At 48.4% G+C, this 13,955-nt stretch overlaps 1 protein-coding gene and 1 pseudogene across 1 annotated transcript in view; one reads left to right on the top strand and one right to left on the bottom strand.

Moving 5' to 3' along the window:
* The window catches only part of LOC118938758, a 117,497-nt pseudogene that overhangs the window by 7,415 nt on the left and 96,127 nt on the right, over positions 1–13,955 (top strand).
* LOC118938713 (teneurin-2-like) overlaps positions 1–13,955 on the bottom strand; it is a 235,665-nt gene that overhangs the window by 137,919 nt on the left and 83,791 nt on the right. The gene's annotated exons all lie outside the window — the stretch shown is intronic.

The following is a 13,955-nucleotide window of genomic DNA, read 5'->3' as shown; positions in this document are numbered from 1 at the left end:
CTGTCCTCCCTCCTCCTCTCATCCCTCTCTCCCCTCCTACACTGTTCTCCCTACTCCTCTCATCCCTTTCCACTCCTACACTCTCCCCCCTCCTCCTCTCATCCCTTTCCACTCCTACACTGTCCTCCCTCCTCCGCTCATCCTTCTCTCAACTCCTACACTGTCCTCCCTCCTCCTCTCATCCCTCTTTCCACTCCTACACTGTCCTCCCTACTCCTCTCATCCCTTTCCACTCCTACACTGTCCTCCCTCCTTCTCTCATCCCAAACTCCACTCCTACACTGTCCTCCCTCCTCCTCTCATCCCTCTTTCCACTCCTACACTGTCCTCCCTACTTCTCTCATCCCTTTCCACTCCTACACTGTCCTCCATCCTCCTCTCATCCCTCTCCACTCCTACACTGTCCTCCCTCCTCCTCTCATACCTATCGACTCCTACACTGTCCTCCCTCCTCCTCTCATACCTATCGACTCCTACACTGTCCTCCCTCCTCCTCTCATACCTTTCGACTCCTACACTGTCCTCCCTCCTCCTCTCATACCTTTCCACTCCTACACTGTCCTCCCTCCTTCTCTCATCCCTCTCTCCACTCCTACACTGTCCTCCCTCCTCCTCTCATCCCTCTCCACTCCTACACTGTCCTCCCTCCTCCTCTCATCCCTCTCCACTCCTACACTGTCCTCCCTTCTTGACTTTTAAAACAATGTGAACCCTATAAGGAAAGCATTTCTTTTGTTGAGGTTACATTGTCAGAACATACCCTTTTCTTATAATATTCATAGAGTACTTATATAATTGACATATTTTGCCTACAATATGTCATAACATATACACAGTATGTATGAAGAGCACCATAATCATGTTTTTAATTGTGTATTTCATTGTGTATTTCATTGTGTATGTCAGTGTGTATGTCAGTGTGTATGTCAGTGTGTATGTTAATGTGTATGTCAGTGTGTATGTCATTGTGTATGTCAGTGTGTATGTTAATGTGTATGTCAGTGTGTATGTCAGTGTGTATGTCAGTGTGTATGTCAGTGTGTATGTCAGTGTGTATGTCAGTGTGTATTTCATTGTGTATGTCAGTGTGTATGTCAGTGTGTATGTTAATGTGTATGTCAGTGTGTATGTCATTGTGTATGTCAGTGTGTATGTTAATGTGTATGTCAGTGTGTATGTCAGTGTGTATGTCAGTGTGTATGTTAATGTGTATGTCAGTGTGTATGTCAGTGTGTATGTCAGTGTGTATGTCAGTGTGTATTTCAGTGTGTATGTCAATGTGTATATCATTGTGTATGTCATTGTGTATGTCATTGTGTATGTCAGTGTGTATGTCATTGTGTATGTCAGTGTGTATGTCAATGTGTATATCATTGTGTATGTCATTGTGTATGTCAGTGTGTATGTCAGTGTGTATGTCATTGTGTATGTCAGTGTGTATGTCAATGTGTATGTCATTGTGTATGTCAGTGTGTATGTCAATGTGTATGTCATTGTGTATGTCATTGTGTATGTCAATGTGTATATCATTGTGTATGTCATTGTGTATGTCATTGTGTATGTCAGTGTGTATGTCATTGTGTATGTCAGTGTGTATGTCAATGTGTATGTCATTGTGTATGTCAGTGTGTATGTCAATGTGTATATCATTGTGTATGTCATTGTGTATGTCAGTGTGTATGTCATTGTGTATGTCAGTGTGTATGTCAATGTGTATATCATTGTGTATGTCATTGTGTATGTCAGTGTGTATGTCATTGTGTATGTCAGTGTGTATGTCAGTGTGTATGTCATTGTGTATGTCAGTGTGTATGTCAATGTGTATATCATTGTGTATGTCATTGTGTATGTCAGTGTGTATGTCAGTGTGTATGTCATTGTGTATATCATTGTGTATGTCATTGTGTATGTCAGTGTGTATGTCAGTGTGTATGTCAGTGTGTATGTCAGTGTGTATGTCATTGTGTATGTCAGTGTGTATGTCAGTGTGTATGTCATTGTGTATGTCAGTGTGTATGTCATTGTGTATGTCAGTGTGTATGTCAGTGTGTATGTCAGTGTGTATGTCATTGTGTATGTCAGTGTGTATGTCAGTGTGTATGTCATTGTGTATGTCAGTGTGTATGTCAGTGTGTATGTCAGTGTGTATGTCAGTGTGTATGTCATTGTGTATGTGTGATGTGCATGTCTACAGGTGGCCGCTTCGTCTGCCCCTTCGTTGTTTTTGATTGCCTACTGGAATTAGATCCATTGTCCTGGGTGGTGGTCCGAACAGAGGATCCGCTTCGGGAAAGTTGTATTCCTGGTCGTAATGTTGGTAAGATGACGTTGCTCTTATATCCAATAGTTATTCCTGGCTGTATGTAATAGGACGTAAGATTTCCTGGGGTAACAATGTGAGAAATAACAAATAAAAACACTAAATACTGCATAGTTTCCTAAGAACTCGAAGTGAGGCGACCATCTCTGTCGGCGCCATGTTATAATATTAGAACATCAATTAGAGCATTAATGTTCTCCAGTATTCTATCCAATTAGAGCATTAATGTTCTCCAGTCTTCTATCCAATTAGAGCATTAATGTTCTCCAGTCTTCTATCCAATTAGAGCATTAATGTTCTCCAGTCTTCTATACAATTAGAGCATTAATGTTCTCCAGTCTTCTATCCAATTAGAGCATTAATGTTCTCCAGTCTTCTATCCAATTAGAACATCAATGTTCTCCAGTCTTCTATCCGATTAGAACATCAATGTTCTCCAGCATTTTATCTCCTGATCTGCTGCTTCACAGCAACACCCATAGGACACAGGCATCCCATAGGAGACTCACTAGGCCCACCATAAACACACAAACATGCACACACACGTGCTCCAATCACACAATCTCATAACATAGAAGCACATGCACGAAAAACGCACACAAACACCCGCACATTTTTAAACACACACACATTTACACAAACACACACACATTTACACAAACACACACACATTTACACAAAAACACACACATTTACACAAACACACACACATTTACACAAACACACACACATTTACACAAACACACACACATTTACACAAACACACACACATTTACACAAACACACACACATTTACACAAACACACACACATTTACACAAACACACACACATTTACACAAACACACACACATTTACACAAACACACACACATTTACACAAACACACACACATTTACACAAACACACACACACTGCTCTAAGCACACATTTTAACACACACACGCACACACACACCCCCCGGCCATACTACAGAAGCCAGTTCCAGGAAATGGCCCTCCTCCCCTCCCACTCTCCAAGTGCTGCCTCTCTCTCCCCAGGACTAGAAAACTAAATGAACAAGAATGATTTGTTTGTAAAGGCAGAATGTGGAGAGAGTAAACACACAATGTGCTTCAGCCTAACCCAGTGTGTCAGCTGAGCTCTGAGTCTGCAGGCTCCTAGCTAGAGACAGTTACACCATACAAATAGCAGGCCCAGGGGCCACAGCACTGCTCCTCCACAGCTACCACACAAATATGAAGAATATCTTCAAATACACCGCAAGAGGGGGAATGGGAGGGAGGGAGAGTGGAGACAGAGAGAGGGAGGGTGAGAGAGAGAGAGAGAGCGAGAGAGAGAGGGGGGGGAAGGGGGAGAGAGAGTAGAGGGAGAGGGAGAGGGAGTAGAGAGAGAGAGGGAGGGGGATAGAGAGAAAAGAGAGAGGAAAGGGGGAGAGAGAGTAGAGAAAGAGAGAGGGGGAAGGAGGATAGAGAGAGGGAGAGCGGGGGGAGAGAGTGGGGGGGTAGAGGGCGAGGGAGGGGGAGAGAGAGTAGAGGGAGAGGGAGGGAGGGGGAGAGAGAGTAGAGGGAGAGGGAGGGAGGGGGAGAGAGAGTAGAGGGAGAGGGGGAGAGAGTAGAGGGAGAGAGAGGGGGGAGAGAGAGTAGAGGGAGAGGGAGGGAGGGAAGGGGAGAGAGAGTAGAGGGAGAGGGAGGGAGGGTAGAGGGAGAGGGAGGGAGGGGGAGAGAGAGGGGGGAGAGTAGAGGGAGAGGGAGGGGGGAGAGAGAGTAGAGGGAGAGGGAAGGAGGGAAGGGGAGAGAGAGGGAGGGAGGGAGTGAGAGTGGAGACAGAGTGAGGGAGGGTGAGAGAGAGAGAGAGAGAGAGAGAGCGAGAGAGAGAGGGGGGGGAAGGGGGAGAGAGAGTAGAGGGAGAGGGAGAGGGAGTAGAGAGAGAGAGGGAGGGGGATAGAGAGAAAAGAGAGAGGAAAGGGGGAGAGAGAGTAGAGGGAGAGGGAGAGGGAGTAGAGAGAGAGAGGGAGGGGGATAGAGAGAAAAGAGAGAGGAAAGGGGGAGAGAGAGTAGAGAAAGAGAGAGGGGGAAGGAGGATAGAGAGAGAGAGAGCGGGGGGAGAGAGTGGGGGGGTAGAGGGCGAGGGAGGGGGAGAGAGAGGGGGGAGAGAGAGTAGAGGGAGAGGGAGGGAGGGAGAGAGAGAGTAGAGGGAGAGGGAGGGAGGGGGAGAGAGAGTAGAGGGAGAGGGAGGGAGGGGGAGAGAGAGTAGAGGGAGAGGGGGAGAGAGTAGAGGGAGAGAGAGGGGGGAGAGAGAGTAGAGGGAGAGGGAGGGAGGGAAGGGGAGAGAGAGTAGAGGGAGAGGGAGGGAGGGTAGAGGGAGAGGGAGGGAGGGGGAGAGAGAGGGGGGAGAGCAGAGGGAGAGGGAGGGGGGAGAGAGAGTAGAGGGAGAGGGAAGGAGGGAGGGGGGAGGGAGGGAGGGAGGGAGGGAGGGAGGAAGGGAGGGAGGGAGGGAGGGAGGGAGGGAGGGAGGGAGGGAGGGAGGGAGGGAGGGAGGGAGGGAGGGAGGGAGGGAGGGAGCAGCAAAGAAGGCGAGACGGAAAGCTGGTTGGAGATTTAAAAAAAGGGAGAATGAAAGAAAGAAAGGAAAATAGCGGGCAGAGAAAATACAAAGCAAGTGAGTTGATGAAAGAGAGATGAATGCAGAACAGAGAAAGGGAGGAGAATGAAACAAAGATTAGAAGAAAGAGGAAGGAAGAGTGAGAGAAAGGAAGAGAAAGGAGGAAGGAAGAGAAAGAGGAAAGAAGAGAAAGAGAAAGGAAGAGTGAGATAACGGATGAGAAAGAGGAAGGAAGAGAAGAGGAAGGAAGAGAAAGAGGAAGGAAGAGAAAGGAAGGAAGAGGAAGAGGAAGGAAGAGAAAGAGGAAGGAAGAGAGAGGAAGGAAAATAGAGAGGAAGGAAGAGGCGGAAGAAGAAGGAAGAGAAAGAGGAAGGAAGAGAACGAGGAAGAGAGAGAGAAAGGAAGAGAAAGAGGAAGGAAGAGGGAAAGGAAGGAAGAGAGAAAGAGGAAGAGGAGGATATGGTGTATGAAAGAATAGTTATGTGTATATATAATTAGAGTTTATGTTGAGAGGAAGTGTGTGTGTGTGTGTGTGTGTGTGTGTGTGTGTGTGTGTGTGTGTGTGTGTGTTTGTGATGAGGGGGATATGGTATGTTAAGCAGAGTGGATGGGTATTTGCTGTTTCTTATTGCCTAAATATGATAAAAGTATAATAATATACATTTTGCCATGAGGCTGAGAGAACATTTAGCTTTCTTTTTTTTTTTTTTTTTACATTTCCGGGGCTGTGGGGGTGTGTTTTATGCCAGTGTTCTCTCCTCATCTCCTGTTTGCATAAGAACATAAAGAAGGCGGGACCTAAAAATGGCAGTTTAAACAAAGGAGTGAAACAGCAGGAAATTGCTAGGACATTTCTTCCATCGCTATGACAACAACATGCTCAGAACCGCTCTGTTCTGTTCTGCTCCCAAGCCTACTGCTCAAATGTCAACTACAAACTAGAGACACAGAGTTCAACAAAGTGACATACTGCAGTCAACACATCTATCTATCTCTCTACTCATTTGAGGACCCACAGATGAACATAGTGTCATCATTTTGGGGAGGCAGCCAGAGCAGGGTGTATAATATGCATGACAGTGTCATCTCGTTGAGTGCGCCTTTTAAGACAGACAGACAGACACAGAAAGACAGACAGACAGACAGACAGACAGACAGACAGACAGGCAGACAGACAGACACAGACAGACAGACAGACAGACAGACAGACAGACAGACAGACAGACAGACAGACAGACAGACAGAGAGACACAGACAGACAGACAGACAGACAGACAGACAGACAGACAGACAGACAGACAGACAGACAGACACAGACAGACAGGCAGATAGGCATACAGACAGACAGACAGAGTATCAATGTAGTGAAGTTAGATAAGGTTGTTGTGGTATTGGAGCTGCCCTGTGGCGACTGTAACAACAGATATTCTCTATCAGACGGGCCTTCCTGCTTTAAATGAATAACAACATTATATTCATGACATCTGGAGTCACAATGAGAGGCAGCCTTCAAACGCCTGAGTCCAACCAGCAGTCCAGCAGTATAAACAAAGGGTAATGGAAAAGCAAAGAGTGTGTGAGTGTATGTGTGTGTGTTTATGTTTGTGTGTGTGTGTATTTATGTATGCGTGCATGCATTCTTTTGTGTGTGCTTGTGTACTGTACGTGCATGTGTGTACCAACATGTGTATGTGTGTGTGTTTGTAGGGAAGAGAACAGTTTATGGCTTGGGTGGCTGGAGTCTTTGACAACTCTTTGCGGATTCTTCTGACACCGCCTGGTATAGAGGTCCTGGATGGCAGGGAGGCCGGCCCCTGTGATGAATTGGGCCATACACACCACACTGTTGCGCCTTGAGGTTGGGTGCCTTGCATTTGCCATACCAAGCAGTGCTGCAGCCACTCAAGATGCTCTCAATGGTGCAGCTGTAAAACTTTTTGAGGATCTCAGGGCCCAGGCCAAATCTATTCAGCCTCCTGAGGGGGACGAGGCGCTGTCATGCTCCCTTGTTGGTGTGTGTGGACCATTTGAATTACTTAGTGATGTGAACACCAAGGAACTTGAAGCTCTCGACCCGCTCCACCACAGCCCTGTCAATGTGGACGGGGTTGTGCTCTGCCCTCTGGTTCCTCTTGTCCACTGTCAGCTCATCTGTCTTGCTGATGTTGAGGGAGAGGTTGTCCTGTCATAACACTGCCAGGTATCTGACCTCTACAAACACTGCCAGGTATCTGACCTCTACCAAACTGCTAGGTATCTGACCTCTACCACACTGCTAGGTCTCTGACCTCTACTACACTGCTAGGTATCTGACCTCTGCCACACTGCCAGGTCTCTGACCTCTACCACACTGCTAGGTCTCTGATCTCTACCACACTGCCAGGTATCTGACCTCTACCACACTGCCAGGTATCTGACCTCTACCACACTGCCAGGTATCTGACCTCTACCACACTGCCAGGTATCTGACCTCTACCACACTGCTAGGTATCTGACCTCTACCACACTGCTAGGTATCTGACCTCTACCACACTGCTAGGTATCTGACCTCTACCACACTGCCAGGTATCTGACCTCTACCACACTGCTAGGTCTCTGACCTCTACCACACTGCTAGGTATCTGACCTCTACCACACTGCCAAGTATCTGACCTCTACCACACTGCTAGGTATCTGACCTCTACCACACTGCCAAGTATCTGACCTCTACCACACTGCTAGGTATCTGACCTCTACCACACTGCCAAGTATCTGACCTCTACCACACTGCCAGGTATCTGACCTCTACCACACTGCCAAGTATCTGACCTCTACCACACTGCTAGGTATCTGACCTCTACCACACTGCCAGGTATCTGACCTCTACCACACTGCTAGGTCTCTGACCTCTACCACACTGCTAGGTATCTGACCTCTACCACACTGCCAGGTCTCTGACCTCTGCCACACTGCTAGGCATCTGACCTCTACCACACTGCTAGGTATCTGACCTCTACCACACTGCCAGGTATCTGACCTCTACCACACTGCTAGGTATCTGACCTCTACCACACTGCTAGGTATCTGACCTCTACCACACTGCTAGGTATCTGACCTCTACCACACTGCCAGGGCTCTGACCTCTGCCACACTGCTAGGTCTCTGACCTCTACTACACTGCTAGGTATCTGACCTCTACCACACTGCTAGGTATCTGACCTCTACTACACTGCCAGGTCTCTGACCTCTACCACACTGACAGGGCTCTGACATCTGCCACACTGCCAGGGCTCTGACCTCTATTACACTGCTAGGTATCTGACCTCTATTACACTGCTAGGTATCTGACATCTACCACACTGCTAGGTATCTGACCTCTATTACACTGCTAGGTATCTGACCTCTACCACACTGCTAGGTATCTGACCTCTACTACACTGCTAGGTATCTGACCTCTACCACACTGCTAGGTATCTGACCTCTACCACACTGCCAGGTCTCTGACCTCTACCACACTGCCAGGGCTCTGACATCTGCCACACTGCCAGGGCTCTGACCTCTATTACACTGCTAGGTATCTGACCTCTATTACACTGCTAGGTATCTGACCTCTACCACACTGCTAGGTATCTGACCTCTATTACACTGCTAGGTATCTGACCTCTACCACACTGCCAGGTATCTGATCTCTACCACACTGCTAGGTATCTGACCTCTACCACACTGCCAGGTATCTGACCTCTACCAAACTGCTAGGTATCTGACCTCTACCACACTGCTAGGTCTCTGACCTCTACCACACTGCTAGGTATCTGACCTCTACCACACTGCTAGGTATCTGACCTCTACCACACTGCCAGGTATCTGACCTCTACCACACTGCCAGGTATCTGACCTCTACCAAACTGCTAGGTATCTGACCTCTACCACACTGCCAGGTCTCTGACCTCTACCACACTGCTAGGTATCTGACCTCTACCACACTGCTAGGTATCTGACCTCTACCACACTGCCAGGTATCTGACCTCTACCACACTGCCAGGTATCTGACCTCTACCACACTGCTAGGTATCTGACCTCTACCACACTGCTAGGTATCTGACCTCTACCACACTGCCAGGTCTCTGACCTCTACCACACTGCTAGGTATCTGACCTCTACCACACTGCTAGGTATCTGACCTCTACCACACTGCCAGGGCTCTGACCTCTGCCACACTGCTAGGTCTCTGACCTCTACTACACTGCTAGGTATCTGACCTCTACCACACTGCTAGGTATCTGACCTCTACCACACTGCCAGGTCTCTGACCTCTACCACACTGCCAGGGCTCTGACATCTGCCACACTGCCAGGTATCTGACCTCTACCACACTGCCAGGTATCTGACCTCTACCACACTGCCAGGTATCTGACCTCTACCACACTGCTAGGTATCTGACCTCTACCATACTGCCAGGTATCTGACCTCTACCACACTGCTAGGTCTCTGACCTCTACCACACTGCTAGGTATCTGACCTCTACCACACTGCCAGGTCTCTGACCTCTGCCACACTGCTAGGTATCTGACCTCTACCACACTGCTAGGTATCTGACCTCTACCACACTGCCAGGTATCTGACCTCTACCACACTGCCAGGTATCTGACCTCTACCACACTGCTAGGTATCTGACCTCTACCACACTGCTAGGTATCTGACCTCTACCACACTGCCAGGTCTCTGACCTCTACCACACTGCTAGGTATCTGACCTCTACCACACTGCTAGGTATCTGACCTCTACCACACTGCCAGGGCTCTGACCTCTGCCACACTGCTAGGTCTCTGACCTCTACTACACTGCTAGGTATCTGACCTCTACCACACTGCTAGGTATCTGACCTCTACTACACTGCCAGGTCTCTGACCTCTACCACACTGCCAGGGCTCTGACATCTGCCACACTGCCAGGGCTCTGACCTCTATTACACTGCTAGGTATCTGACCTCTATTACACTGCTAGGTATCTGACCTCTACCACACTGCTAGGTATCTGACCTCTATTACACTGCTAGGTATCTGACCTCTACCACACTGCTAGGTATCTGACCTCTACTACACTGCTAGGTATCTGACCTCTACCACACTGCTAGGTATCTGACCTCTACCACACTGCCAGGTCTCTGACCTCTACCACACTGCCAGGGCTCTGACATCTGCCACACTGCCAGGGCTCTGACCTCTATTACACTGCTAGGTATCTGACCTCTATTACACTGCTAGGTATCTGACCTCTACCACACTGCTAGGTATCTGACCTCTATTACACTGCTAGGTATCTGACCTCTACCACACTGCCAGGTATCTGATCTCTACCACACTGCTAGGTATCTGACCTCTACCACACTGCCAGGTATCTGACCTCTACCAAACTGCTAGGTATCTGACCTCTACCACACTGCTAGGTCTCTGACCTCTACCACACTGCTAGGTATCTGACCTCTACCACACTGCTAGGTATCTGACCTCTACCACACTGCCAGGTATCTGACCTCTACCACGCTGCCAGGTATCTGACCTCTACCAAACTGCTAGGTATCTGACCTCTACCACACTGCCAGGTCTCTGACCTCTACCACACTGCTAGGTATCTGACCTCTACCACACTGCTAGGTATCTGACCTCTACCACACTGCCAGGTATCTGACCTCTACCACACTGCCAGGTATCTGACCTCTACCACACTGCTAGGTATCTGACCTCTACCACACTGCTAGGTATCTGACCTCTACCACACTGCCAGGTCTCTGACCTCTACCACACTGCTAGATATCTGACCTCTACCACACTGCTAGGTATCTGACCTCTACCACACTGCCAGGGCTCTGACCTCTGCCACACTGCTAGGTCTCTGACCTCTACTACACTGCTAGGTATCGGACCTCTACCACACTGCTAGGTATCTGACCTCTACCACACTGCCAGGTCTCTGACCTCTACCACACTGCCAGGGCTCTGACATCTGCCACACTGCCAGGGCTCTGACCTCTATTACACTGCTAGGTATCTGACCTCTATTACACTGCTAGGTATCTGACCTCTACCACACTGCTAGGTATCTGACCTCTATTACACTGCTAGGTATCTGACCTCTACCACACTGCTAGGTATCTGACCTCTACTGCACTGCTAGGTATCTGACCTCTACCACACTGCTAGGTATCTGACCTCTACCACACTGCCAGGTCTCTGACCTCTACCACACTGCCAGGGCTCTGACATCTGCCACACTGCCAGGGCTCTGACCTCTATTACACTGCTAGGTATCTGACCTCTATTACACTGCTAGGTATCTGACCTCTACCACACTGCTAGGTATCTGACCTCTATTACACTGCTAGGTATCTGACCTCTACCACACTGCCAGGTATCTGATCTCTACCACACTGCTAGGTATCTGACCTCTACCACACTGCCAGGTATCTGACCTCTACCAAACTGCTAGGTATCTGACCTCTACCACACTGCTAGGTATCTGACCTCTACCAAACTGCTAGGTATCTGACCTCTACCACACTGCTAGGTCTCTGACCTCTACCAAACTGCTAGGTATCTGACCTCTACCACACTGCTAGGTCTCTGACCTCTACCAAACTGCTAGGTATCTGACCTCTACCACACTGCTAGGTCTCTGACCTCTACCAAACTGCCAGGTATCTGACCTCTACCAAACTGCTAGGTATCTGACCTCTACCACACTGCTAGGTATCTGACCTCTACCAAACTGCTAGGTATCTGACCTCTACCACACTGCTAGGTATCTGACCTCTACCATACTGCTAGGTATCTGACCTCTACCACACTGCTAGGTATCTGACCTCTACCACACTGCTAGGTATCTGACCTCTACTACACTGCTAGGTATCTGACCTCTACCACACTGCCAGGTATCTGACCTCTACCACACTGCTAAGTATCTGATCTTTACCAAACTGCTAGGTATCTGATCTTTACCAAACTGCTAGGTATCTGATCTCTACCACACTGCTAGGTATCTGACCTCTACTACACTGCCAGGTATCTGACCTCTACTACACTGCCAGGTATCTGACCTCTACCACACTGCTAGGTATCTGACCTCTACTACACTGCTAGGTCTCTGACCTCTACCACACTGCTAGGTCTCTGACCTCTACCACACTGCTAGGTATCTGACCTCTACCACACTGCTAGGTATCTGACCTCTACTACACTGCTAGGTATCTGACCTCTACCACACTGCTAGGTATCTGACCTCTACCACACTGCTAGGTCTCTGACCTCTACCACACTGCCAGGTATCTGACCTCTACCACATTGCCAGGTATCTGACCTCTACCACACTGCTAGGTATCTGACCTCTACCACACTGCTAGGTCTCTGACCTCTACCACACTGCTAGGTATCTGACCTCTACCACACTGCCAGGTATCTGACCTCTACCACACTGCTAGGTATCTGACCTCTACCACACTGCTAGGTATCTGACCTCTACCACACTGCCAGGTCTCTGACCTCTACCACACTGCTAGGTCTCTGATCTCTACCACACTGCTAAGTATCTGACCTCTACCACACTGCCAGGTATCTGACCTCTACCACATTGCCAGGTATCTGACCTCTACCACACTGCTAGGTATCTGACCTCTACCACACTGCTAGGTCTCTGACCTCTACCACACTGCTAGGTATCTGACCTCTACCACACTGCTAGGTCTCTGACCTCTACCACACTGCTAGGTATCTGACCTCTACCACACTGCTAGGTATCTGACCTCTACCACACTGCCAGGTCTCTGACCTCTACCACACTGCTAGGTATCTGACCTCTACCACACTGCTAGGTATCTGACCTCTACCACACTGCCAGGTCTCTGACCTCTACCACACTGCTAGGTATCTGACCTCTACTACACTGCTAGGTATCTGACCTCTACCACACTGCTAGGTCTCTGACCTCTACCACACTGCTAAGTATCTGATCTTTACCAAACTGCTAGGTATCTGATCTCTACCACACTGCTAGGTATCTGACCTCTACCACACTGCTACGTATCTGACCTCTACCACATTGCCAGGTCTCTGACCTCTTGGATGAGCTATCCTCAAAAGCACAGGAAGACAGAGCTTGTGGATAATCTATCCTCACAGACACAGGTAGACAGAGCTGTTGGATATGCGATCCTCAACGACACAGGTAGACAGAGCTCTTGGATAAGGTATCCTCAACAGCCAGAGGCAAGTGTGTGTGTTTCACATCTGCTGTTTACACATGGGCAGCCAGATCCACCTTGAGGCCTTTGGAGCCGAAAGTCATCATCCTCTCCTGTTCTGTCCTGTCCCCCTCTCTCTCTCCTCCTCAGAACTCTCCTCCCTTCACCTCTCCTCTACCCTCTTTATTCCATCTCACAATGTCTCTTTCCCCTCCCCTCCTCTCTTCTCCTTTCCTCAATCCATCTAGTTTCCGTATTCATCTCTTCTACTCTGTTCCTGTATTCATCTCCTCTACTCTGTTCCAGTATTCATCTCCTCTACTCTGTTCCAGTATTCATCTCCTCTACTCTGTTCCTGTATTCATCTCCTCTACTCTGTTCCTGTATTCATCTCCTCTACTCTGTTCCTGTATTCATCTCCTCTACTCTGTTCCTGTATTCATCTCCTCTACTCTGTTCCTGTATTCATCTCCTCTACTCTGTTCCAGTATTCATCTCCTCTACTCTGTTCCAGTATTCATCTCCTCTACTCTGTTCCTGTATTCATCTCATCTACTCTGTTCCTGTATTCATCTCCTCTACTCTGTTCCAGTATTCATCTCCTCTACTCTGTTCCTGTATTCATCTTTCATCTCCTCTACTCTGTTCCTGTATTCATCTCCTCTACTCTGTTCCTGTATTCATCTCCTCTACTCTGTTCCTGTATTCATCTCCTCTACTCTGTTTCTGTATTCATCTCCTCTACTCTGTTCCTGTATTCATCTCCTCTACTCTGTTCCTGTATTCATCTCCTCTACTCTGTTCCTGTATTCATCTCCTCTA

Source organism: Oncorhynchus mykiss, chromosome 14, assembly GCF_013265735.2.
Source record: "Oncorhynchus mykiss isolate Arlee chromosome 14, USDA_OmykA_1.1, whole genome shotgun sequence".
NCBI classification, from domain to species: domain Eukaryota; kingdom Metazoa; phylum Chordata; class Actinopteri; order Salmoniformes; family Salmonidae; genus Oncorhynchus; species Oncorhynchus mykiss.
This window is presented reverse-complemented; position numbering and strand designations above follow the sequence as displayed.